The sequence below is a fragment of the Cetorhinus maximus genome, chromosome 19, assembly GCF_964194155.1.
Source record: "Cetorhinus maximus chromosome 19, sCetMax3.hap1.1, whole genome shotgun sequence".
Lineage (NCBI taxonomy): Eukaryota > Metazoa > Chordata > Chondrichthyes > Lamniformes > Cetorhinidae > Cetorhinus > Cetorhinus maximus.
Genome location: NC_135897.1, coordinates 26,273,964 through 26,299,188, shown reverse-complemented (window position 1 = coordinate 26,299,188; position 25,225 = coordinate 26,273,964). Strand labels below are relative to the sequence as shown.

The window sequence follows — 25,225 nt, the reverse complement described above, 5'->3', positions numbered from 1 at the left end:
TCTCACACTGCGACATAAATGGCAATTCTAACCACAGCCGTGTTTAAACTTTATTAGGACTTGTTATGTCCAGGAATTTCAATTTTTAGCTCACCCCTGCTGACTCTGCACTCACTGGCCAGGATTTTCCCCTTGGCAATTTGGGGGCGGGGCCCGTTCACCGAGGGGAAAATGACGCGGGATGACATTGGGAGGAATCCCCGATGTCATCCCGCCCCATTTAAATTTTTAGGAAGGCGGGCAGACAGCAAAATCCGCTGTCTGCCCGCCGACCTATCAATGGCCAATTAAGGCCATTGACAGGCTAGTTAAAGTAATTAAAGACCTGCCCGTCCAAACTTAAAGCTGGCGGGCAGGCCAGGAGCCCCAGCGGGCTTCTGATTATTCATGGAACTTCATCCACTGGCGGGATGAAGTTTCATGTCCGTTTTGTACAAAAATAATAAAGTTTATGTGTTCTTTATTAACATGTCCCATCTCGTGTGACATTGTCACATGAGGGGGACATATTAATAATTTTTTAATGTTTCTATTTTTAATGTTTTTACCACTATCAGTATTCTCCCTGAGACAGGACTTTGCCTCAGGGAGAAGTGCGCTCTTTGACAGATGGGGAATCCATCCCCCCCCGGAACAGGAAGCGCATAATGCTTTCCGTTGGGAATGCCGCTGGGCGGGCCTTAATTGGCCTGACCACTTAAAATGGCGGCGGGCCCCATTTCAGTGGCAGGGGTCGGTTGCCCGCCCGCCACCGAGCCGGTGGGGCCCGCCTGCCATCCAAGGGCAAGATTCTGCCTACTGGGTATTGAAGCTGGACTTCCCCAAGATTCATGAGTTTTATTTCTAACTTCAGCTTCCAAGCCGTAGTGGAGATTTTCTTGTGATTTCCTTCTGTGCCTTCACTTCTTGAGCTTTCTCTTAAGGTCAGAGTGCTTCTTTGATTTTTCCTACAGTTTTCCAGGGTTTTAATTTTCTTCTGCAGTCTCTGTGAGATTTTGGGTTGCTCCATTCACTGCCACCATGTTGTAAGTTGTTGGGTATCACTCGGTAGGTCTTATTCATAGTCTTAGGTAGTTCAACAATAAGTATTTATTAACTACTACTGACTATATGCATTTGTACAGTAACAAGTCTAAGCTAGGTGCTGTCTCTATGCCTGCTTCTACACATGGCTCTGTCCAGTATTACACTGACCTCTAGGTGTGGGTCATGTGTTCTCGTACATCACTGTGTGGGTGGTTCTGTATTCTGTCCCACATTAATCTTTTATGCACCAGACTGTCATACTACAGAAGCTTTGGCAGTTTGTTCCACGTAGTCCTTTGGAGGCAGATCTGTGGTTATGATGAGGCGTAGAGATATGTTAATGACATACACTGACAAGCTAAGCTGCAGGAAATTAAGAAGTCTACTGAAGAACGGAAAATCAACTTATCTGAACATGATAAAAGAGAGAATAGGTCTGGCCATCAATCAAATAAAATAACCAGGAATTTGAAGGAATTAAAGGATTTTCAGTGATAGCCACAAAGTCAATGCCTTCTGTGAAAAATTGTTTCAAGTGAAGAAAAATGTAAAGAAAACAGGTTAAAAATATGAACCAGGGCTGGTGCACAAATCCGATCACCTTATCAGAGTTTGCATGTGAACACAGTAGACTCACCTGCCCATCACCACTTCCCTTCACGGATTTGGACAGGAAGCTAACTGTCTGAGGTGATATATACAAGCTGCATCTCAAAGATATTTTAGATTTTTCAAATTATCCGGCCAGTGAGGAAATCTATTTCGAGAAAATGAAGCAAGTTCTTGTGATGTTGATTTGTCTCAATATCGTCACCTTCACTGTGTTAACAGGTGAGAGAGAAGCCATTGCAAGTCATTCCTTTGTTAGCCGAGGTATAGAATGTAAGAGCAGGGAGGTGATGATGGAAATGTATAAATCATTAGTTAGGCCAAAATTTTATGTGCAGTTCTGATCACCTCATTACAGAAAGGAGATTTACCAGGATGTTGCCAGCACTGGAAAAATGCAGCGATGAGGAAGGATTGGAGAAGCTGGGGTTTTTCCCCTTGGAACAGAGGAGGCTGAGTGGAGATTTGATTGAGATGTACAAAATTGTGAGGGGCCTGGATAGAGTGGAGGGGAAAGGCCTATTTACTTTAACAGAGAGGTCAGTGACTAGGGGGCATAGATTTAAAGTCATTGGGAGAAAAGATAGAGCGGAGATGAGGAAACACTTTTCACCCAGAGGGTTGTGGGAGGGTCTGGAACTCACTGCCTGAAAGGCTAGTAGAGGCAAAAACCCTCAATTCATTTAAAAGGTGTCTGGATAGGCACCTCAAGTGCCATAAGCTGCAGGGCTTCGGACCAAATACTGGAAAGTGGGATTAGGCTGGGTTACTCGTTTTTTGGGTGGCGCAGATACAATGGGCCTAGTGGTCTCTTTCTGTATTGTAAACTTTCTATGAGTCCATGGGTGGAGTTTTATAGCCCCATTGTGGTGGGGGTGGGGCTGTAAAATGCAGCGAGGCATTTAAAAGCCCATTGACTTCAGTGAGAGCGTAAAATCACAGCAACGTAAAATTCTGCCATATGACTCTATGATCTCTTTATTATTTTGTTCTGATTACTGTCTGCTTTTATGAAACCTCATCATTTAAGTAAATCTTCTAAAGAAACAACTTGTAGATACAACAGGATGCTGTCAAATTGCTCATCTCTAAGCCCTTCGACTAATTAACTTATCAGTACCCTGGTACTGGCCTGTGTGGTTCCCGTATACTTTCCCTTCAGTACTGCTCTCTACTGATACCAACAAGGATTATTATTAATGTTTACCAAGTGCTGTAATGAGAGATCATCAATGACCTACTGCAAGACACTACTGATGGGTCATTTGACAGACAATCTTTAACAACACTGGAATTTCAGGTGTTCTGAATTGCTTATATACATACACAAATGCCATCTTACAATGCCAGGTAGACTCACAACAATGTATTGAGATCTGAATTCATCCTGTACCTCCATCAGTCTTATACTAAGTTTAAAACTGAGCATATTCCAGGTTGAGATTTTGTAATTAATGGTTAACAATGGTAAGACATCACTAATCAAATTTTTAATGTTCATCATATTAAGTCCTGTATTTTTATTATTTAAGAACAGGGTTGTCCAATCTACAACCCGTGGGCCACAATCCGGCCCACCATGTCTTTCTATCCATCCCGCAGACCCTCTGTTCAAAATTCAGGTAAGTGGAAGTGACAGATCTGCAAGGAGCTGCTCCTCCAATCACAGGTCATTTCTCTCTGGTGTTTGCTGCTGACAGGCTTACCAGTGAGCCATGTCAGCAGCAAATGCAGCATAGAAACAGTTTGTGATTGGAGGAGCAACAGGCAGTGTGATGGTGTGTCTTCTCTTTTGGTTTCGCAGCCATGGTGGATTCTCTCTCTCTCCTCCTTGGGATGTGTTCTCTCTCTCTTACAACCTCCCGCACAGGTGCCACCCCCTAAAGGAGCAGAGGGTTCAAGATGGCGAAGCGGGCAGGGGTGGTCTTGAGGAATGGCAGTCGCAGCGACAGCGGCTGCCTGGGGCAGCTGGAGTCTCAGACAGGGCTGAGTGGGGAAGTGCATCTTGGTACCTTCACATTCATCCCGAATTCCTCCACAGCGGTAAAATATTCAAACCTCCCGGGCCCCGGGTGAGGAGTGAGTGAGTGTGTATGTGTGTGTGTGAGAGAGAGAAAGACAGAGGCCAGATTTTGGACGTCGGTGAGCGGGGGCGGGGGCGGGCCCGGCACGCTGAAGCATAAAATGATGCCCAGTGACGTCGGGTGTGCGTCCCGACATCAGCGCGCATCATTTAGATATTACGTCCGGCAGGCGTGCGTCAGAGGCTGCTGCATGCCCGCCGAACTGTCAATAGCCTATTAAGGCCATTAAAAAACCAATTGAAGTAGTTTTCAATGCTGCCCGTCCAACCTTAAGGTTGGTGGGGAAGTGAAGAGCCCAAGCGGCCTTCGCGTTGTTCAAGAAACTTCATCCACGGGCGGGATAAGGTTTCCTGAAAATTTTATTAAATAAATAAATAATTTTTGCACATGAGGGGGCATGTCTGAATATTTTTTAACTTTATTATTTATGAACTTTTATTCTGTACTTAATCTCCCTGAGGCAGCTCTGTGCCTCAGGGAGATTTCTACGCTCTTTCACGTCCACCCGCACAGGTAGCACTGAGCGCTTCCGAGTGCATGTCACACTGGGCGGGCCCTAATTGGCTCTGCGCTCGCCCGCGTCAACTCCCGACCGGCCCACCTGACATGCAGAATATTCTCCCCAGAATGTGTTTTTTACGTGTGGGAGCAAGAACCCTGATACTGGGAGTGCGCTGGACAAAAAATGTTTTATTTAAAAGCTCTGCTGCTTGGAACTTTTTAATGGTCATTCTTATTAACTACTTTTTTAAAATTATCAATATATTGCTTTGACATTAATTTTGTTTTAAATTCATGTTTAATGTTATGCCAAACCTTATCATTCTGAAATTTGTTCATCTTGACTGAGTGAAAAAAATTGAAATATTGCCCTGGTTTAGAGGAATCATCAGATTGATTCTAAGGATGTTCAGCATAGATTTTCTTTTTAAATATTGCTTTTAGTACAAGAAAAAGCAAAATAGATGTTTACACAAGTTCATTAAGGTAATAAAGATTTTTTAAAGTTAATGTCAAGGTGATTGACTTCCAAGGTATTTAGCGCTGGAATGGCACAAATTCAAATTTTAGGCACCCCGTGCCAGTATCAAGTGGTCAGACAAAGCACAATCAACTCATCAGTCTGGTCTTAATCTGGTTGCTCCAGATTTTTCATTTTCTCTCAGTAAAGGAATGAATCACATGCCTTTTATTTTTTATTTCCAGCTCACGTTCTAATACTGAAGAACTGCTGCCGAAATTACTCAAAGACAATCCCTCACTTCATGAGAATCAAGGAATATGACATTCAGGAAAATGATGGTCGCTGCAGGATTAAAGCTGTGTTGTAAGTATTCAGACAGTGGCCCTCTCTGGAATCTGGCATTATATACCATTATTAAGAGCCTGTGTCATATATCGTTAACACTGTAAATCTATTCTGCTTCTTTCCAGATTCAAAGTAGGGAAGAGATGGGTCTGCTCAGATCCAAATAATGATGGAGTGAAAAGCCTTGTGAAAAAGCTTTCCGAAAAACAGAGGGGATGAAGATGATGTTGATTCTCTGACTGATGAGGACATCACAACTGTCCACAGAAGAAAGTTTTCAAAAAGCGTTTTTCTTTAAATTTGCTTTACACAAGTTTCCTTGTCACCAGAAAGTTCACAAAGCAAGGAAGGTTCAAACACACCATTTACATTTATTGAACCGATGTCAGTCAAATTTGATGCCATTCTTTATTGTTTCTGTCACTTTTACACCTTACTGATTTACTCATTTGATTTCATTAATGCTACAGATATTGAAGTTGATAGGGTGTGCCGGAATCTCTATGGACAATTTGTATTTTCCCCTGATTAACTGTTCAATTTTTCACACTCCCGCACCCAATATTTTCACCTACTTGACCGAAGGCAGTGACCAATGCTGGGGCATCTGCCTATAGCAGTGGCAGATTTTTGGGGCAGGGGGTGGTATTATTTGACCTGCTTGGACACACAGAGTATTCTCAGGCAATTCCATGGTATTGCAGTCAAATCATCAAATTCTGATTTTGTAAGAAAAATAAATTCCAGCCTTTCTGAAGCAGGTCAAACCTTGTCTTATTTCAATCAAAAAATAAAATTTGAGAATGAAAGTAAAAGTCTTGATGGAGTACTTGATGGATACTGACTGATGGACAATTACCCCATTTTAACCATATGCGCTCATAACGTGCTACTTATAGCTTATAATTGACATATAACATACTCGTGCTGTTCTATTTTAAAAACAGAATTATAGCCAAAGCTTTTCACGCATGGGGTTTCAGTCATGTGATAGCTGCTATTGGTACATAATGGAGGATGATCCATGTTAACGAAGGAGCTTTGATCTCCCATTGTCAAAGCTATCAAGATCATCAAAACAGATAGGCATCTTTAGCACCCTCCTTGCATAACAAGTTTTGTTAGTCAGCATAAACACAAAAATTGCTGGAAAAACTCAGCAGGCCTGACAGCATCTGCGGAGAGGAATACAGTTAATGTTTCGATTCCATATGACACTACCAGCATCCGCAGTGTTTTGCTTTTATCTTAAGTTTTGTTAGTCCTTCATTTTTCCTGGTAGTTTCTGGTGTCAGGAAGTCTAGTGGCCTATTGTCCTTATGTTTTGTAGAGAATTCAAGCAATGGCAAGTGTGAAGTCCATCAGGGGACAGCCTATAGCCATATCTCCTGGCAAATCGACATTCAGAGTTTCCCAGACTTGGCCAATTTGTAGGTCAGGCGACTTCTGCAGCCATTTGAAAGTCAGTTTCTGCTTGGCAAATGTCCTTTTAAAGAAGTTCTCTCTCTCTCTCTCTCTCTCCGCCTCCAACGTCCAAAACATGCCTCAAATTTAAATGGTTCCACACAGGCTGCAAATGTGCCCAGTAGGCCTCTGACATCACTTCCAGTTCCGGCCAGCCCCTGACTCAGAAGGCAGTGGGAGTTGCTCAGGGTCTGGGTTTAGGGGGTAGGGGGGCGGTTCTGCAAAGAAAATAAAATTAAAATACTGCTGATTCTGAATAAAAACAAAAAATGCTGCAAACACTCAGCAGGCCAGTTCCAAAGAGCAATCATATTAGACTCTCTGCGCAGATGCTGCCAGACCTGCTGAGTTTTTCCAGCTTCTTCTGTTTTTCTTTGGCAGAAAGTCAGAACCACCTGAACTCCGGTTTTGGCAGGGTGGAGGGTGCAGGGGAGCGGAGGGACATGTTCTGGGTGGGTAGGGGGTGACGAGGGGGTTTTGGGATGGTTTCAGGAGGGGATGTGGAGGGGGCGTCGGGTGGTCAGTGGGTGGTAGTCTGGGAGTGAGTTTGGTGGTTACATTTCTGTGACACTGGAAATTGAGAGGCGAGAATGTTCACTATAGGCCACGAGTAATTGCTAGTACCTGCACTTAAACCACACTGCAGGGACTTACATTTTTATCTGTGAGCACTTAAACTGTCCTAAGGTACTTGCTGTGAGCACAGCTGAAGCTAATTGAGAGCTGATTTGGGCATCATTCCATGTTAGTTGAACACCAATGATATCAGCTGAATGCTTGCAGGCAAATAAATGTCCACAATTCATGTGGTTTGAGTACTGTGTGACTCCATTTCAGGTCAGTGACTTCACTTGATCGCTTTCAGATCTCTAATGATGACTGAAAGATCGCTTTCAAATGCAGAGTATTGCACCTGAGAGGGTCTCTCTCTCTCTCCCAGGCCCCACAGCATCTTTCTCTCCACCCAAACCCTGCAACCTCTCTCACTCCTTGGGCTGCGCAGCCTCACCCTGCAGCCTCTCTCTCCTTGGGCCACATGCACCTTCTATCCCTGTGCCCCACAGCTTCTCTCTCTCCCATGGGCCCCGCAGCTTCTCTCTCTCCCATGGGCCCCGCAGCTTCTCTCTCTCCCATGGGCCCCGCAGCTTCTCTTTCTCCCATGGGCCCCACAGCTTCTCTCTCTCCCCGAGCCCCGCAGCACCTTTTCTCTCTTCTTCCCACCGTCAAATCCCATGTCTCCCTCCAGCATACTTACCACCGTTGGTGATCACTGCTTGTCCAATCAGAGACTGTTTCTCTCCCACATTTGCTGCTGAAATGGGGGAGAGCAACAGGCTGGAGTAGGAGCCCCTTGCAGAAACTTCAACTCCACTCACCTGTCTTACCGGCATTTTGAACAATGCCTCTGGCGGCCACATAGGCTTCAGGGGGACCACCATCTGGCCCGTGGGCCAGGTGTTGGACAAGCCTGATTTAAATAGTATAAATAAACTAGTTTTAAAGTAGATTCCATGGTGGGCCTGTGGCTCTTCCTTGCTATTATCCTAGCCCAGCACATTCTATAGCATCGTAGCAGCGGTGGCAGCACTAATTTAATCCATTGCTGCTGCCATGAACACCCATGGTCCAAGGCGATTGCAACCAGATGTCTCATCAAGCATCCTATATACACACTCGCTATAGATGGGTATGGTGGTACTGCAGGAATAGTCACTGCCCCTACCCAGCTCGTTTTCAAGCTTCGGAGACTTACAGACATTGCTGCTGGAAGATGTGCCTTGAAAAATTTCAACAACCAATGCAGGTCAGTTCTTTCCTTGGTTTGTGGGGCCGAACTCAGTAACCTCGCCAGTGCCAAAACCTGCCAAAACGGTACAAAAGGCGAGATACCGGTCTGCCGCCATTTTGAAATGTCTGTGCTCTGGTGTGAGATGACAGCACGGACGGCAGGATTGCCCAGCAGCGGATGCTGAGTGTTTCAGATGTGGCAGGACAGGACATTTCCGGCATTTCTGGTCGGTTAGAGTCTTCAACAAATGGAGCAAACGACAACACCACCAGAAATTTGCAGCCATCTCGTGCTTCCTAGTTGAAGCTTGCCAGCTTTCCCAGGAATTCTGGTCCATCAATTTAGAGGTCAGGGGGTTCCCGACACATTTCAAACTTGACACAGGCTCAGCAGAATCCATACTTGTGTGGCTACACACAATTCCTCTTCAACCTTCCAATATAAAACTCCAGGGGCCGGGTCAAACAAACCTACATGTTCAGGTTCAAATTACCGCCAGACTATGCCATAAGGGCTGATGGATCACAGAAACCCTTTGGGTCACCCGCAACCAAATCATTTCCCTACTAAGCAGGAATACACGTGCACAGTTAGGTATCATGCAGAAAGCCGATGAAATTCTTCCATCTGATAGCAGGGTCATCTTATGCCAAGAATTTCCACAATTTTTTCATGGGCTGAGGAAGGTGAAGACCAAATATCATGTTTCACTGCTCCCAGATGACATGCCAGTCTGTCTGTTCACCCTAGGAAGGTCCTACACCCTCGATCGCCAAAGGTTAAGGAGGAACTGCTGAGGCTTTATAAGGCTCTGGTCAGATCACATTTAGAATATTGTGAGCAATTTTGTGCCCCGTATCTCAGGAAGGATGTGCTGGCCCTGGAGAGGGTCCAGAGGAGGTTCACGAGAATGATCCCAGGAATGAAAGGCTTAACATATGAGGAATGTTTGAGGACTCTGGGTCTATACTCGATGGAGTTTAGAAGGATGAGGGGGGATCTGATTGAAACTTACAGAATACTGAAAGGCCTGGATAGAGTGGACGTGGGAAAGATGTTTTCATTAGTAGGAGAGACTAGGACCCGAGGGCACAACCTCAGAGTAAAGGGAAGACCTTTTAGAACAGAGATGAGGAGAAACTTCTTTAGCCAGAGAGTGGGGAATCTATGGAATTCATTGCCACAGGAGCCTGTGGAGGCCAAGTCATTGAGTATATTTAAGACTGAGATAGATAGCTTCTTGATTGAAGGCGGGAGAATGGGGTTGAGAAACTTATCAGCCATGATTGAATGGTGGAGTAGACTCGATGCGCTGAATGGCCTAATTTCTGCTCCTAGGTCTTATGGTCTTATGAACTTGGCTGCATATTACACAGGGGCATTATTTCCTCAGTCACACAGCCAACTCGCTGGTGTTCTGGTCTTTGCACTCTTCCCATGCCTTCCACCTTCTGCTTTGTGTGGATCTTATGCAGCTTAATAAGGCCGTACAACAGGGAATCTACCCGATGGAGGATGAAGTATTTTCAGCCACTTTTTCTTTTCCCTTTTATGATTCCTCGCAGTTGCCATGGCACAAACCTCAGACCCAGACTGCACGGTTTACCATAACTCACTCTTGCTAGGGGTCTGGTTTTCCCAGTGCCACCTGCCCAGTGCACCCTCAAAATTGAGATTTTATCCTTTTTAAGGGTTGCTCACCAGTCCCACGATCTTTGCTTGGTTCTCCAACGATCAAAGCCTACGATTGCTGGATTGGGATTTTCTTCATAGTGCACCATGTTCTGTGGTACAGCCCTGAATTACTTTAAAAGTTGGTTTTCTGACTCTTCCTTCCTCCACTTCATCCATGGAGCAGCTTTGGAGTTATTGAACTGTACCATACAGAGTTCTGCAGATTTGGTGCCATTTTTATAGGTCAGACATTTGATCCTCTTTAAAATTAAATATTCAGTGTTTTGGGGTCCTTCGCCATTGCCACTATGTTGTTTGTTGGATAGTCTAACTTCGCAATGACTGCTGAGATGTTGGTATTTCCAAAATAATAACTGTGTTTTATATGCAACTGATCTATGTACCCAGGACTAGGGGCAGAATTTTGCCCTTGATGGGTAGGTGGGCCCCACCAGTTTGTTGGCAGGCAGGCAGCTGAAATCCGCCGCCGAAATGGGCCCCGCTGCCATTTTAAGCGGGCGGGCCAATTAAGGCCCGTCCAGCGGCCTGCCCGACGGGAAGCACTATGCACTTCCTGTGCGGGGGGGGAGGGATTCCCCAGCTGTCAAATTGTGCTCTTTTGCACATGCACTCCCTGAGACTAAGTGCTGTCTCAGGGAGATCGCTGGCAGTTTGATAAACTTAAAAAATAGAAAAATAAAAAAATTAACACATCCCCCTCATGTGACAATGTCACATGAGATATGTTAATAAATATCACATAAACTTTATTAAAGTCTTTTAAAACAGACATGAAACCTCATCCTGCCAGTGGATGAGGTTTCATGTTTTTTCAGAAGCCCGCTGGGGCTCCTGGCCTGCCCACCAGCCTTAAGGTTGGACAGGCAGGGTCCTTACTTGGGTTAATGATCCTGTCAATGGCCTCAATTGGCCATTGACAGGTTGGCGGGCGGACAGCTGATATCGCTGTGCCCCCGTCTTCCTGAATATTTAAATGGAGCGGGATGACATCGGGTGTTCCCCCCATCATCCCGCGTCATTTTCGCATCGGCGAGCGGGCCCCGCCCTCAACTCGCCGACAGAAAAATTCTGGCCTCGGTGTTACCCTGCTGAAGCCATGAACATTCTCCCTCTCAACCCCCCGTCATGTGTTCATCTATATGGAAGGGGCTATTTACACAGTCCCGCACATTAATCCTTACAAACCCTAATACAACAAAGGCCACCATGCAGGAGTCTTGCAGCTGCCTTGAACAATTTGTGATGACATTTTCAAGAAGGCCAAGGAGATGATGCAGAAAAATGAAAGAACAGAAGGAAGTCTCCGCTGGTAATGAGGCTGGAGTAGGCCTGGAGAAGCTGTCACTTAGCCTCGTGCCAGGCTGGGCCCGTTTGTCATCCACAGCCACAGGCAAGAGTCACACCCAGGGAACTGGAGCTTTGCCTCTAGTAATACTCAGTTATCTTGAGCAAGGTGAGTGCGTGCTGCGTCGGTGTGCCCGGGGAGGGAGGAGGGAGCTTAGGCAGCAGCAAGTGAATGGGACTGTCCACTCTTCTCCTCCCCTCTCTCCCACCCACCTTCCCATCTACAATTCTCCAACAATGAAACAATGTGAGCTGCAGCATGGAGATGTTCTTTCTTCTCTTTACTGGACAGCAAGTCAAGATGTTAAAACAAAACCTGAGAAGTTTGTTGTAATTTGGTTTGCAAGTACTGAATCTTTCCCCCAAATTTGAATTTACTGTCACTGTATATATGGTGCACTGAATCACAGAATCACAGAATTGTTACAGCACAGTCGGAGGCCATTTGACCCATTGTGCCTGCACCAGCTCTCCAAATGAGCAACTCACCTAGTTCCATTCTCCCGCCTTCTCCTTTTAACCCTGCACATTCTTCCTTTTCAAACAACGGTCCGATTCCCTTATGAATGCTTCAATTGAACCTGTCTCCACCACACTCTCAAGCAGTACATTCCAGACCCTAACCACAAGGGGCATAAACACATTTCTCCTCGTATCACTTTTGCTTCTTTTGCAATTTACTTTAAATAAGTGCCCTCTTGTTCTCGATCTTTTCATGAGTGGGAGCAGTTTCTCCTTCTCTACTCTGTCCAGACCCCGTACAATTTTGAATACGTCTATCAAGTCTCCTCTCAGCCTTTTTATCTCTAAGGAAAACAGTCCTAACTTCTCCAATCTATCTTCATAACTGAAGTTCCGCATCCCAGGGACCATCCTCGTGAATCTTTTCTGCATTCTCTCCAATACCTTCGCATCCCTCCTAAAGTGCAGCACTCAGAACATACAATAATCCAGCTGAGGCCGAACTAGTGACTTACACAAATTCAACTCCTTCCTTACTCTTGTAATGTATGTCCCTATTAATAAAGCCCAGGATACTGTATGCTTTATTAACCGCGCTCTCAACCTGTCCTGCCACCTTCAATGACTTATGCACATATATACCCAGGTCTCCCTGCTCCTGCGCCCCCTTTAGAGTTGTACTCCCTATTTTGCACTGTCTCTTCATTTACTTTCTGTCAAAATGAATCATTTCACATTTCTCTGTATTGAGCTTCACCTGCCACCTGTCCACCCATTCCATCAAATTGTCCATGTCCTTTTGAAATTCTACACTATCCAATGTACGGAACAGTCACCAAAGTCAGTGTTATCATCTGCACAATTTTGTAATTAACTAAAGAGATATTTTCCTGTCAAATTAACAATTTGCACAATGATGGTAAAGTAAAATTTGTACTCTGTTTTGTTTAATAGTCACCATAGGATCACCTTTAGGATGCACTACCACTGCATTATATCATTGTTGCTCTTAATATTAATGACCTATGCTGCATGTGTATTGGAGAATATTTGTAGCCAGATGCCAGCAATGGGAGTTTTCATTTTACTTGGACCTTTCTGTGATTGTTTCATGAATTGATTGGTGAAGAGGGAAAAAAACAACATGCATGTTTGAGGGTGAGGGTAAAGGGCAGGGAGGTGTTAAGAGGCCCAGAAACAGGAGAAGCACCAGGGCCTATGATGTCTCATCCTAGCCCTGGTGAAGATCAATCGAGGAAAACCTGATTCATGAGAGAACCCCCCAAGACTTGGGTGATCACAGCCCCTTGAAAAGGGAGACAATGAACTGAAAATCTCCCTCTGATCTTCTTCTGCATTGCACAATGGGGAAAGGTGAAAGCACCAGCTTGACAAAATGAAGAACTTTTGACTCCAGTGAAGAACATCACAACTCTATCATTCACAGCTGCTGTGGCAACAAGAGAAGCATTCAATTCCTGAGCCAGGAATGAATCTGGTAAACAAAACATGAAAACATTGCTGGATATGAGGGAAAGGGGACTTCCTTACTACTATTAGAGTAAGAATTTCTCTTCCTATAGGTAGTGGTATCATTTCCACACTTGCTTCAGTGTGAGGCTGCTCTGCTGCAGACAATGAGATTTAGGAATAAGCAGCAGAAAGTAAGATTGCACCATCATCAACAATGGAATAAACTTCAGGTTCGGGATCAATAGGAAGTTCCTGCATGGGACTCTGGTCTGAAGACTTATTTGAAAGTTCAGTATCAGCATCAGGCATTTTTACTTCAAGAGTCTCAGTAGTAATAGAAAAGGCTGAAAGTGTCAGTGCTTCTTCAGATAGTGGCTCTGCAGCCAACGCTTTCGCCTGATGCTATGATAATCTCCTGAGGTGCGATACAGCATTTACACACTCCTGTACTACAATAGGTTCACTTCCTTTTGTTGCACCATTTCTAATGTGTAAACACCTGCCTTTGGCTTGGTCATGCTGTGTGACTGCTAATAGCTGAGTTTGCAATTCAGCCTTCTCTTTTAGGTAGATAGGCTTCTCCAACTCTTGCTTAATTTTAATATTTTCAAACTCCAATTGCTGCTCAGCTTTAAGTTTTTCTAAGGTACTCTTCAGCTGTAGAAGCTCTGTAGTTTAGCTTTCTGCTTCTTTACTGAAAGAAAGCTTGAGTGCTTCCATTGCTTGCTGATCAGATCTACGTGCATGCTCCATCTAATATTTGTATAGATTAATAATCTCTGAGCTTTCATTATTGATTTGATCCAATTTGAAGTTGAGGGTCTCATTCTCCCTGGATCGCTTTCAGCTGGCTGCTTACAATTGTTATTTCATGTGTCGGTGGGCCCAGTGGAATAAGCAGACAAATTCACCTCTTTATTACCTTCTTCCACAAAAGGATGGTGCTCCTCAAAAGAGACAAGAAAGACTTCACAATCATTGGCAGTGGAATCAAAGAGTGTTGCAAGGTGTAGGGCCTCTTCTTCCAACAGATCATCTGCCGCTATGGTGGCTTTGTTCTCTCACACTCTTTCCTGAAAGAGCAAGTTAAGGTCTAGAATCACAGGTCACTGACATTCTTGGTGCATCCTGTTTCCGTCTCTTGTACCCTGTCCCCAAAGAGAAGTGAAGGATTTGCATTATCGTCCTGTGGTCCTAGGGATAGTGTTTCTTCAATAAAGATTGCGAATGAGTCAACTTCAATTTCTGCTGGAGCTGGGGAGTAGAGAAGATTCAAAGCTACACATGTGTGTCTGTTTAATAAAGAACACTGCCGTTTAGAAATGGCATACACGGCGAAGCCGTCCCAGATTTGCACTACGTACGGTAGTGGGTGGACAAAACGACATTTTACATGCCAGCCGCGATGATGGGTTTTCAAGCTATATCATCCCAAACCCACCACATTATTTATGCACTCCCGGGAAAAATGCCGTTTCCATGGTGAGCAGATGCTCATTCGCCCACCCGCCATCACCTCACCGCTTCATCACGCCAGGCGCCATATTTAAAATCCAGCCACGTGCACCACATCTCCATAACTGCTGCAGGAAAGTCATGGCCCTGAAAGACAAGCAGACTGTAGGCCCCAGGTTCAGTGACGCTTCACAGGAATGCCTTTTGGTTGCCGCAGAGTCCTGCTGGGATGCCCTCTACCCCTGCTCTAGCTGCAGGATGGCCAGTAGTGTGGCCAACCAGGCTTGGGATGTGGTGGCAGCGTCGGTCAGTACAAATGCCCTTCAAAAGAGGACAGCCACCCAGTGCTACAAGAGGATGAATGATCTCCTCCGTTGCGCCAGGGTAAGTCACTCTTCTCATCACTCTCAACTCACACACTCACAAACCTATCACATATCCACAGGGTCCTCACTCACTGCCAGTTCAAGAGACATCACCATTCACTTTCGCATTCATTGTCCTCATCCTGTCCATTCACCACCCACACAGGCCAGACAGACATCATCTGGCCTGACAGGTGTCCTGCTTACAATCTCTCCATCTCTATTCATGCAGGACAAGTTGGCACACAACAACAAGGAGATGCTGCAGACCTGTGGAGGAATGCCTGAAATCAAGGTCCTCCCTGACTTTGAAAACAGAGCAAACCAGTTGGCCGGTGACAATGTGGACCAATCCTGTGCTGACCGTAAGGTCGGCGATGCTCTACCAAGTGAAGATCCAGCAGTGCAACATCCATCAGACAACCATGCTGTGAGTGATGAGTCCAGTTTCACAGGCCACTGCCATGGACTAATTATCTCTCCTTGCTTTCGCACACACATCTGGGAAACAGCTGATGGAGTCCATGACCCAGGGCCTCCAGTCAAGCCTCGAAAAAACCTCTTAAGAAGAATCTAATGACGCCCTCATTGAAGTCCCATCACAGCGCTCACCCACACCCTCCACCAGCACAGAGACACACAGCTCGGTGGGACCTAGCTTTAGAATAGCCTCGGTGAGCTGGTGAGCACATCGCACTTTCTGATCCACAGCAGGCGGCGACAGTGACTTCCCTGGTGTCCGGCACTCGGAGGACTGCTGGAGGCCAGAATGTTGCTGAGTCCGAGTCAGCTGATGAGCTTCTGGACTTGGTCATGTCTCGGTTGCTGCAGCTGCAAAGGTAAGCTCGGGAACATCAAGAAGGGATGTCCGCTGCACTCCTCAGATCGCAAGGCACGATGGAGGAGTCTGTCTGCCTTCAGTCTGAGGTGATAGCGCCGGCATGCCAATGCACCAAAGTCGACACTGGTAGGTTGGCGGCCTCAGTGGAGACCTTGGTCCAGAACGTTGCTCCTGCACTGCTGCGCGGGCTCAATCCCATTGCTGATGCCATAGTTCCTCTGTCAGTGTGTAAGCGAGAAGGGTACTGGCCAGATTGATCTCATTCCAGCTCCCCCGCTCCACAGGGAGTAGGTCTGGGGCCCTCAGGCACCCATAGGAAGGACGATCAGCAGTTGTACCCCCTCAGGGCCATCCATCCAGGTGACTCCAGGAGTGTCCGGCCCATCCAAATCCCCTCTCCCTGTGATCTCAGCAGCTCCAGCTCCAGCCGAGGAGGGTGCCACTGTCACACAGCAGGATCCCGAAAGCAGGCCGGGGCCCTCCAAGTCTCAGCCCTCCAGAGGACGCCCGCCAAGGTCATCAGCAGGCTGCCTCCACCTTCGCTCTGGATGCCTGGGGCATATCCAAGACATAGCGGCAGGGTTGGGAAGGTTAAGGAGAATTAGTTGCACAGACTGGGCAGGGGTATTAATCACTTCTACATACTGTTCGCTATCGTCAATAAACTCCCAAGAATGTCTCCCTGCCTGTGGCTCCTTGTCCTGATGAACAATGTTCTTGTCACTCAAACGTGAAACCTTTCTGCACAAGATAAAGGCAGATGTCTCAGACCAGGGCCTCTTCCCTGTGCTTTGTGCAGCCTTCAGACCAAAGTGATGGTCTGACCTCATACCCCCTGGAAATATTTCTGATGCCTGCACCTCGGTGGTGCTGGTCATTGCTGCTAGAATGTCGTGGGCAGGCATAACAGATTTCTCTCATTTTCCCTGTGTGCTCTCAGCACCTTTAAGGTGGGGCCGGTTCCCATCTCTTCAGCATCTGTGACCATTGACGCTGTGTTCCAGACGGGCCCAGGTGCCTAAGGCAGACAAAGGATCAGATGCTTTTGAAGTTTCATGGCTGCGTCTCTATGATATGACTCTGATCACAGGGTGCAAGTGAGCTGCCCTCAGAAAGACAGGAGTCAGACATTCTCAGAGGCAATGTGAAGATCAACGGAGTGTCCTCACTGCATGTCATCATCCTCTTGCAATCGTGCGACTATTAGGGCCTCCACTGCATCTCCATGAGAGGAACATTCTCACAGAAGATACGTGCGCTGCCATAAGCCAGACTGGAGTCAAACGTTCACAGATGCAATGTGAGGATCTGTGGGTCACCTCACTGCATGTCATCATCATCCTCCACAATCTCGCGTGTATGAGGGCCTCCCCAGCTCGCCTACCTCATCTAGCCAGTGCGAGGGTCTCATCCCTGTCACTGTCACCTCCGACGACCTCCTCACCCTCATTCCCATCAGCGTCCTCCTCATTGGAGGAGACCTCCAGCTCTTTCATCTCCTCCTCAGCCAGCTCCTCTCCCTGTTGCACCGCCAGGTTGTAAAGGGCACAGCAGACGACAACGATGCATGACACCCTCTGTGGACTATATTGAAGGGATCTACCAAACTGGCCCCCAAGCACTGGAACCTCATTTTCAGCATCCCGATGGTCTGCTCCACCAAGTTGCGAGTTGCAGCATTAGCCTCATTATAGTGTTGCTCTGCTGCAGTCTGAGGCTGCTGCATGGGTGTCATCAGCCACGGTCTCTGCGGGTAGCCCTTGTCTCCAAGGAGCCAACCCTGCAGCCTCTGTGGACCCTGGAAGGCATCAGGGATCTGCGAGTGACTGCAGAAGTAGGAGTCGTGCACACTCCATGGAAACCGTGTGCAGACCTGCAGGGTGTGTTTGTGGTGGTCGCACACCAGCTGCACATTCAGCGAATGGAATCCCTTGAGGTTAATATAGGTGGCCACTTGTTGCGATGGATACATGAGCACCATGTGAGTGCAGTCGATGGCACCCTGCACCTGTGGGAAACCTGAGATCTGGTGAATCCAATCGCTCTTGCATCCTGGCTGTCCTAGTCCCGGGCGAAATGCACAAGTTGTGTGCCCTCATGAAGATGCCTCTGCGCAACCAGGAGCCTCAGTTGCTGTCTCCTCCATTGTCTGCGCACTCTGTAAGCCATCAGGCATACAACAAGTTCACCAGGCTCCATGATCCTGATGTATTTCTTCTGCAGGATGAAAGAGAGAGACACATGTTTAGCATGGGCACACTAAGAACCTTTCCTGGTTAAGTGTGAAGGCCCCTTAACATTTCCCAGAGAGTGCTGCCCACCACTTGGTTGCCCAGAGATTAGTGCGCTGCATGGCTGCCCGAAACCCCAACCACCTCTGCCTCACTCCACCTGACTGATTGGTGGCAGTTTTGCCCATTGGACTGCATGCTGTGCTCTCAGCTCAGGTGCAGGCATTCTCCTAACCCGCACTGCAAGGCTGCACTGTTAGCTTGAACCATGGGAGAGATTGGTCTAAACCAGGATGCTGACATTGCAAGGGGCTGTGAGCACCTCCACCAGTGACTGCTCCATGACCAGCTTTAGCAAGGAGATTGTACAACATGTGCAGTTGTCCAACTGTCCTGCAGTCCACTAAAATGCTCATGTCTTTGCTGGGCAGCACTTGCCTCCCCTACAAGTCGCCTCAACAGCAAGGCAGCTCCTTGCCCCCACCCCCACAAGTTCCCAATGTCTGATGGCGAGAAATTTTCCTCGCATCTCAGACAAAAACCTCATTCTGCCTCTGCTCTTTGGCCTGTCTGGCAGCTGTACAGCTTGACTTAAAGTTAAATCTTCCTGAGATTGTAAGATGTCAAAGAGATTCTCATCTAAAACACCAAAGACTATTCTATCTCTAATCGGGTTGTCTTTTAGTGTTCCACGCTCACTGGGTAGAATTTTCTCCACGTCAGGGGGCAGAGAGGTCCCTCAGGGAGACTAGTTTTAAGTTTCAAAAGGTTAATAAAGTGGAGACATAATTTTTATGACATGTCCCCTCATGTGAAACTGCCACATGAGCTGGGACAAGTGCATTAATTTTAATAAAAATTTGTGTGAAAATTTAAAACCATTCATGAAACCTCATCCCGTGGTAGGAAGAAGGTCCACAGGCAGGAAGAATTGCAGCCCAAATCGCGCAGTGCCATGGGTGTGGCAAATTAAAGCGTTCTCCATTCTAGGAAATCTGTGTTTACACATGGATGAGGTTCCATGAAAAATGCGAAGGCTACCTGGGCTCTTAAGGTTGGATGGGCAGCTCAGGTAATTGCTTAATTGCCTTTTTAAATGGCCTTAATAGGCCTTTGACAGTTCGGCAGGCATGCAGCTGACTTGGCTGAGCGCCCGCCAAACTGAAAATCTAAATGATGTGCAGTGACGTCTCCCCGCATCATATAATGCCTCGGCGAGTGGGTCCCGCCCCCACTCGCCAAGCCGAAGATTCAGGCCACTATTTTCGGCTTGGCGGTCCAACTCATTGATAAATGAGTCAATCCCTTTGCCCAGTACTTGACTGTGTCGATTAAATTTCGCCCTCTCAATTACAATATTTCTATAACATTTTTACGACGGCTGAAGTGTCAGTCAAAGGCTCTGATGACATCCTTTCTCTTCATTCATCCCCTGTTTGGCGAGCATGCTGTCTGCTCCCAGCAGTGCATAATAAATTGCCAACTTGATCTTTATTTCTCTTCACTCGCGAGGCCTGAGGTGTTGCAGTATCAGGTAAAACGTTTAGCTAATTTTGCCATTGCTCAGCCTGTCTGGGGCCCTCAATATTTTGAAAGGACTCTGGTAGGGGCAAAGTGTTAGCCATTTCTCACCCTGATCTGAGGTTGTCTTTTGCCAGTCGTTTTTCTGCCATCGTTTTTTTGCTGTCACTGGTGTGGCTACAGGGTTGGCCTCAAAATCCTTCACCCACTGAGCTGCACTGTTGCTGGGCTTTATGTGAGGCTTTTCCTGCTGAGCTGCACTGTTGCTGGGCTTTATGTGAGGCTTTTCCTGCTGAGCTGCACTGTTGCTGGGCTTTATGTGAGGCTTTTCCTGCTGAGCTGCACTGATGCTGGGCTTTATGTGAGGCTTTTCCTGCTGAGCTGCACTGTTGCTGGGCTTTATGTGAGGCTTTTCCTGCTGATTTTCTACTGTCCTTCTGTGGTTTGTCTCAAGATTTGTTAGTTTCTTACTTAAGAAGAGATCTTTCTGGAGGCGATGAACTTTGTTCAAAAAACATTTATTTACATGCTAACTATTTACAAAGGTAAATAAGACCAACATGTAGCTATAAGTGCTTTCTGAGACGCTACTCAGTCAACGTCTCTCAGTGAGCGACATCAGTGTGACATAGCTCCTTTTGCACATGCTCAATAGCTATTTTTAAAGTTAATCCTAACACTACAAAGACAACTCATCAAATCATGCCCTCAGACTTTTTTGCATTCACCTGAGAAGGCAGTTAGGGCCTTGGTTTAATACCTCATCTGAAACACAGCATCTCTGAATGTGCAGCACTCCCTCAGTACAGCCCTACAGTGTCAGCCTGGATTTTATATTCAACTACCTAAAGTGGGATTTAAACTCTCAACCTTCATAACTCAGAGATGCAAAATGCTGCCACTGAGCCATAGAGTCATAGAGTCATAGAGTTATGCAGCACAGAAACAGGCCCTTTATGTCCATGCCGGCCATCAAGCATCTACCTATTCTAATCCCATTTCCAGCACTTGGCCTGTAGCCCTGTATGCTATGGCGTTTCAAGTACTCATCTAAATACTTCTTAAATGTTGTGAGGGTTCCTGCCTCTACCATCCCCTCAGGCAGTGTGTTCCCGATTCCAACCAACCTCTGAGTTGAAAAGAATTTCCTCAAATCCCCTCTAAACCTTCTGCCCCTAACCTTAAATCTATGCCCCCTGGTTATTGACACCTCCGCTAAGGGGGAAAAGTTTCTTCCTATCTACCCTATCTATGCCCCTCATAATTTTGTATACCTCTATCAGGTCCCCCCTCAGCCTTCTCTGCTCTAAGGAAAACAACCCTAGCCTATTCAGTTTCGCTTAATGGCTGAAATGCTTCAGCCCAGGCAACATCTTTGTGGATCGCCTCTGCACCCTCTCCAGTGCAATTATATCCTTCCTACAGTGTGGCAACCAGAACCACACACAGTACTCCAGCTGTGGCCTAACTAGCATTTTATATAGCCCAACATAGCCAGAGCTTATACCTTAAGTGAAATTGTATACAATCATGGCATGAACTGGCATTCAGGCTTCAGAGACATTGGGACAAGAAATATATTAAAAAGATTATTTAATTCTGGCAGGTGAACTGAATTCTGTAGATGACCTGAGATTCACACAATCCACAGCAACTCAACATTTAGAATAGGACAAGAAATTCTTTGAAATGTTTCTGAGTCATGTGATCATATGGATGGGTATAAAAATGGTTGACAGGTTCATGTTCAAATCAAAATGCAGCAACAATTTGGATGCTGGTGAATGATGCTAAGCACATCTGTTCAGTCTGCATGGCTGGAGCTCCATTTTAGCTCACCAGAAATCGGTGTTGATCTGACAGCAAGACCAGGGTCTGTTAGCTCTGCATCCCTCTAGAAAACTACCAGACAGTCATGGAAAAACTCTTCCTGACATGTTTTGTATTCAAGTGAGGGTGCCGTGAGGGCAAAACATTGCTTTACTGATCAAATATTAACAAATATTTACTACTGTCTAAGGATAATGCTATCAATAAAATTGAAATTGGAAAGTTGCTGATGGAAGTTGGTGCTACAGTGGATCGAAGGGGTGACTTTCTGCTCCAAGGCATTGGAAGGAGGTGGAGGATCAAGGGCAGATTGACCATATCAGGTGCCCTCTGACCAATATTTTCCAGTTAGGCAGGTTTAAAAGTTCAGTCGGCTTATCCATGAGGCTCATTAAAGATCCAAAAAAGATGTACAATAGACCAGGGTCTACTTCCCTGGCTGACTCCTCAAGTGAAACAAACGGCTGTGTGCTCACAGAAAACAGTTGGACCTGCAAAAGAGCTTCCTGGTTTTCAGCACTTAGCTTCTTAAAGCTGTGACATCCCTTGTCATCACAAGGAACATTGTAGTAACTTATTTTTTGGAACTTTGATTGGCTTTGCTGCGTTTTTGTGGAATGAATCACTTTGACTCACTTTGAAAGTTGGCATCAAGTGGTGCACTGATACAATGTAGGGGCTGAGGCATGTTATTGGGTCAGAGTAAAGGGAGCTTTATACTTGGTGCAATTGTGGCTTTAAGTGTCATTTACTCTGCTCATCTAAGCACAACAATGAAAAAAAAACGAAGGTAAAACTGATTATTGATCGTTTAGAATAATAAGGTTGCTTTTGGGCTTTTCTATCTAGTTATTGATGTAAGGTATGTCAGCAGCAAAGTGAGCAAAATAGCCCAACTTTTCATGGTCAACTCTTCAGAATAATAACTCATTGCTTTGGCTTTGTGCAAGGAGACAGCATAATGGCAGCATCGGACCACCAGAGAAGTATTGGACTGAGTTTGAATGTGAAAAAACACTTGGGTTTAAGAACAGATTAAAACTGGTGAAATTGACATTGCATCAGGAAGCCAGATTCAACCCACAGACTTCCACATTTGACTCAAAAGTGTTAGATTGGTGCACACAACCCACTCGGAGAGGTGACTTATCAATTCTCATATACTAATCACTCAATGGGAGTGATATTGCCACACTGTTTTCACTTTAAAGTTGGGTACACAGGTTTCCCAGTCTTCCTGAAACTCACCAGTGAAAGCAAGGCAATTATATAGCAGCAATTGCCAGCACTGAAGCAATCTCAGGTAAAGTTGACAAAAAATACTCAGTACTGCTTTTCTAACTGCTAGTGGGAAAGGTTTGTTCCAGCAGGTTACCTCGTACAACTGAGAGGTTACTTTATTCAATCTGAAAGGTTGGTCTCTTACATCAGGGTGGGTACAGCTTATGTGGCTTAGATTGGACCTGAGACCACAATGACCAGCAACAGATGACTGCTGGACACAGACCCATAACTGCAAAGCAGGGAGGAGACGAGCGGGGGGGTGGCGGTAGAAGAAAAAAGGGGGGAGCAACAGAAAGGGGGGAACTATAGAACGATCGCAGGAGGCACTAATCACGAAAGATAAAATTGCCACTCAGCTGCTAGTCACTTACTTGGAAATCCAGCCAATCCTTTCTCTCCCGACCTTCCAACTCAGGCCAGGCGAGAACTGCATAGGGCAGCACACTTCTGAGAACTTCAGTCAGGGGCTGCCGAGTCGGAGGTAATGAAGCCCCTCTTCCTTTTTTACAGCACGAGCTGCTGTAAAGCAGGTCCAGCTACTTTCAGGATCTATGGTAAGTAAGGTAAGAGGGTAGGATTGGAGTGGGGGGAGGGGTGGCGGAGTCAGGTGGTTGTGGGCTGACGGGGTGGTCAGTGGGGGAGGAGTCGTTTGCGGGGGCTCACTTGGTCGAGGGGTGGTTAGTTGGGGGGTGGGAGTCAGCTCAGCAGTGGTAGGGGGTTGTATGTCAGGGGTTCGGATGTGGGTGGAAGGGGGGTTGGTCGGATGGGGGGGAGTCCAGGGGTGGGGGGAGTCCGGGGGTGGGGGGAGCCCCGTGCAGGGACCAGGGAGGGGGTCAGTGCTGTACTTACCCAGGAGTTACATATGCTTTTAGTTCTTCTAACATTTTCTGGGCAACTATAACTATAAGTCAATCGGAACCAACTGAAGTTTGCAATTTATATCGTACTTTGGGATGGCTCTGATTGCAGGGCAATTGCCCAATGGAAATTCGACTTCCCAGGCAATTGCCATGCAATCCTTACTTGGGTATTGGGGTTCCCCAGCGCACCTGTGGGGTACCCCCTAGTTATGATGACCCAGAGCCCGTGAGTGTCAAAGTCACCACGAATCTCACTTTTGTTGCCCCTGGGTATTTGCGGAGCTCTGTCACAGACATACTCAGGATCTCTGTGGTGGGTAAGGTTTTAGGAACAATAATCAGGAGAAAGCTCGGCTGGTACTCGGAGAGACTTGAGTATATTACGGAGAGCCACCAGGCTTTATGAAAGGAAGATCATGCTCGGCTGATCTGTTTCAATATTTTGATGAAGCACCAAAGAGGTTTGATGAAAGGAATGAAGTGGATGTCGTCTATGTGGGATTTAAGAAAGCATTTGACAAAGTATCACTTAGAAGGCTGGTTTACAAAATTGAGGCTCAGGCAATAGAAGAGTCAGTGTCAGCTTGGATAAAAAACGGGCTTAAGGACAAAAAACCGCCAGTCATAGTACATGGTTGTTCTTCACACTGGAGGATGGTAGACAGCGTGTTCCCCAATGGTTAGTGTAAGGATCACTGCTTCTTTGTAAAATATAAGTGACTTGGATATTGGAATGCAGAGTAAAATTTCAAAATTTGATCACATCAAACTTGGAGCTGTGACAAATGATCAGGATATTGTCAATCGACTGCAAGGGGACACAGAGAGGCTCACAGAATGTGCAGACAAGAGGCAGATGGAATTGAATATAAAGAAATGCCAGAACAGATAGAGACAGGTAATATAGATTAAATGGCACAGTTCTAGAGAGTGTGACGGGACTGAGGGGCCTGTGACTCATGTGCATAGATCTTTGAAGGTGGCAGGACATATTGAGAGAATGGTTAGCAAAGCATATGGGATCCTGGGCTTCATAAATAGAGGTTTTGGGTACAAAAGCAAGGAAGTTATGTTGAACCTTTAGAAAGCTGTAGTTAGGCCACAACTAGAGTATTGCACCCAGTTCTGGTCACCACACTTTAGAAAGGATGTGAGCATCCTTGAGAGGGGGTGTGAGGAGATTTACCAGAATGGGTTCAGCGATGAGGGATTTTAGCTTCAAGTTAGATTGAGAAGTTGAGATGTTCTCCTTGAAGGAAAGGAGATGAAGTGGAGATTCGATTGGGGTTTGCAAGGTTATGACAGGTTGAGTCAATGTAGAGGATGAAAAGCTGTTTCCATTATCTAATGGTACAAGCACCAGGAGACACAGGTATAAGGATTTGGGCAAGAGATGCAGTGGGGATTGAGGAAGAACGTTTTTACGCAGCGAGTGGGAATGATTTGGAACTCGCTGCCCACGTGGCTGGTGGAATTGGAGGTGATGAATGATTTCAAAAGGAAACTTGATGGGCACTTACAGGAAGCAGGGCTTCGGGGATAGAGTGGGAGAATGGGACTGATTGGATTGTTCTACAAAAACC

General features: G+C 46.2%; 1 long non-coding RNA gene across 1 annotated transcript; it reads left to right on the top strand.

Annotated features, from left to right (window-relative positions):
* Positions 1 to 1,796: 1,796 nt before the first annotated feature.
* On the top strand, positions 1,797 to 5,330 carry LOC144694150 (uncharacterized). The gene is made up of 3 exons (XR_013579660.1): positions 1,797 to 1,857; positions 4,926 to 5,046; positions 5,154 to 5,330. It is a non-coding gene; the product is annotated as an uncharacterized LOC144694150 (long non-coding RNA).
* The last annotated feature ends 19,895 nt before the right edge of the window (positions 5,331 to 25,225 follow it).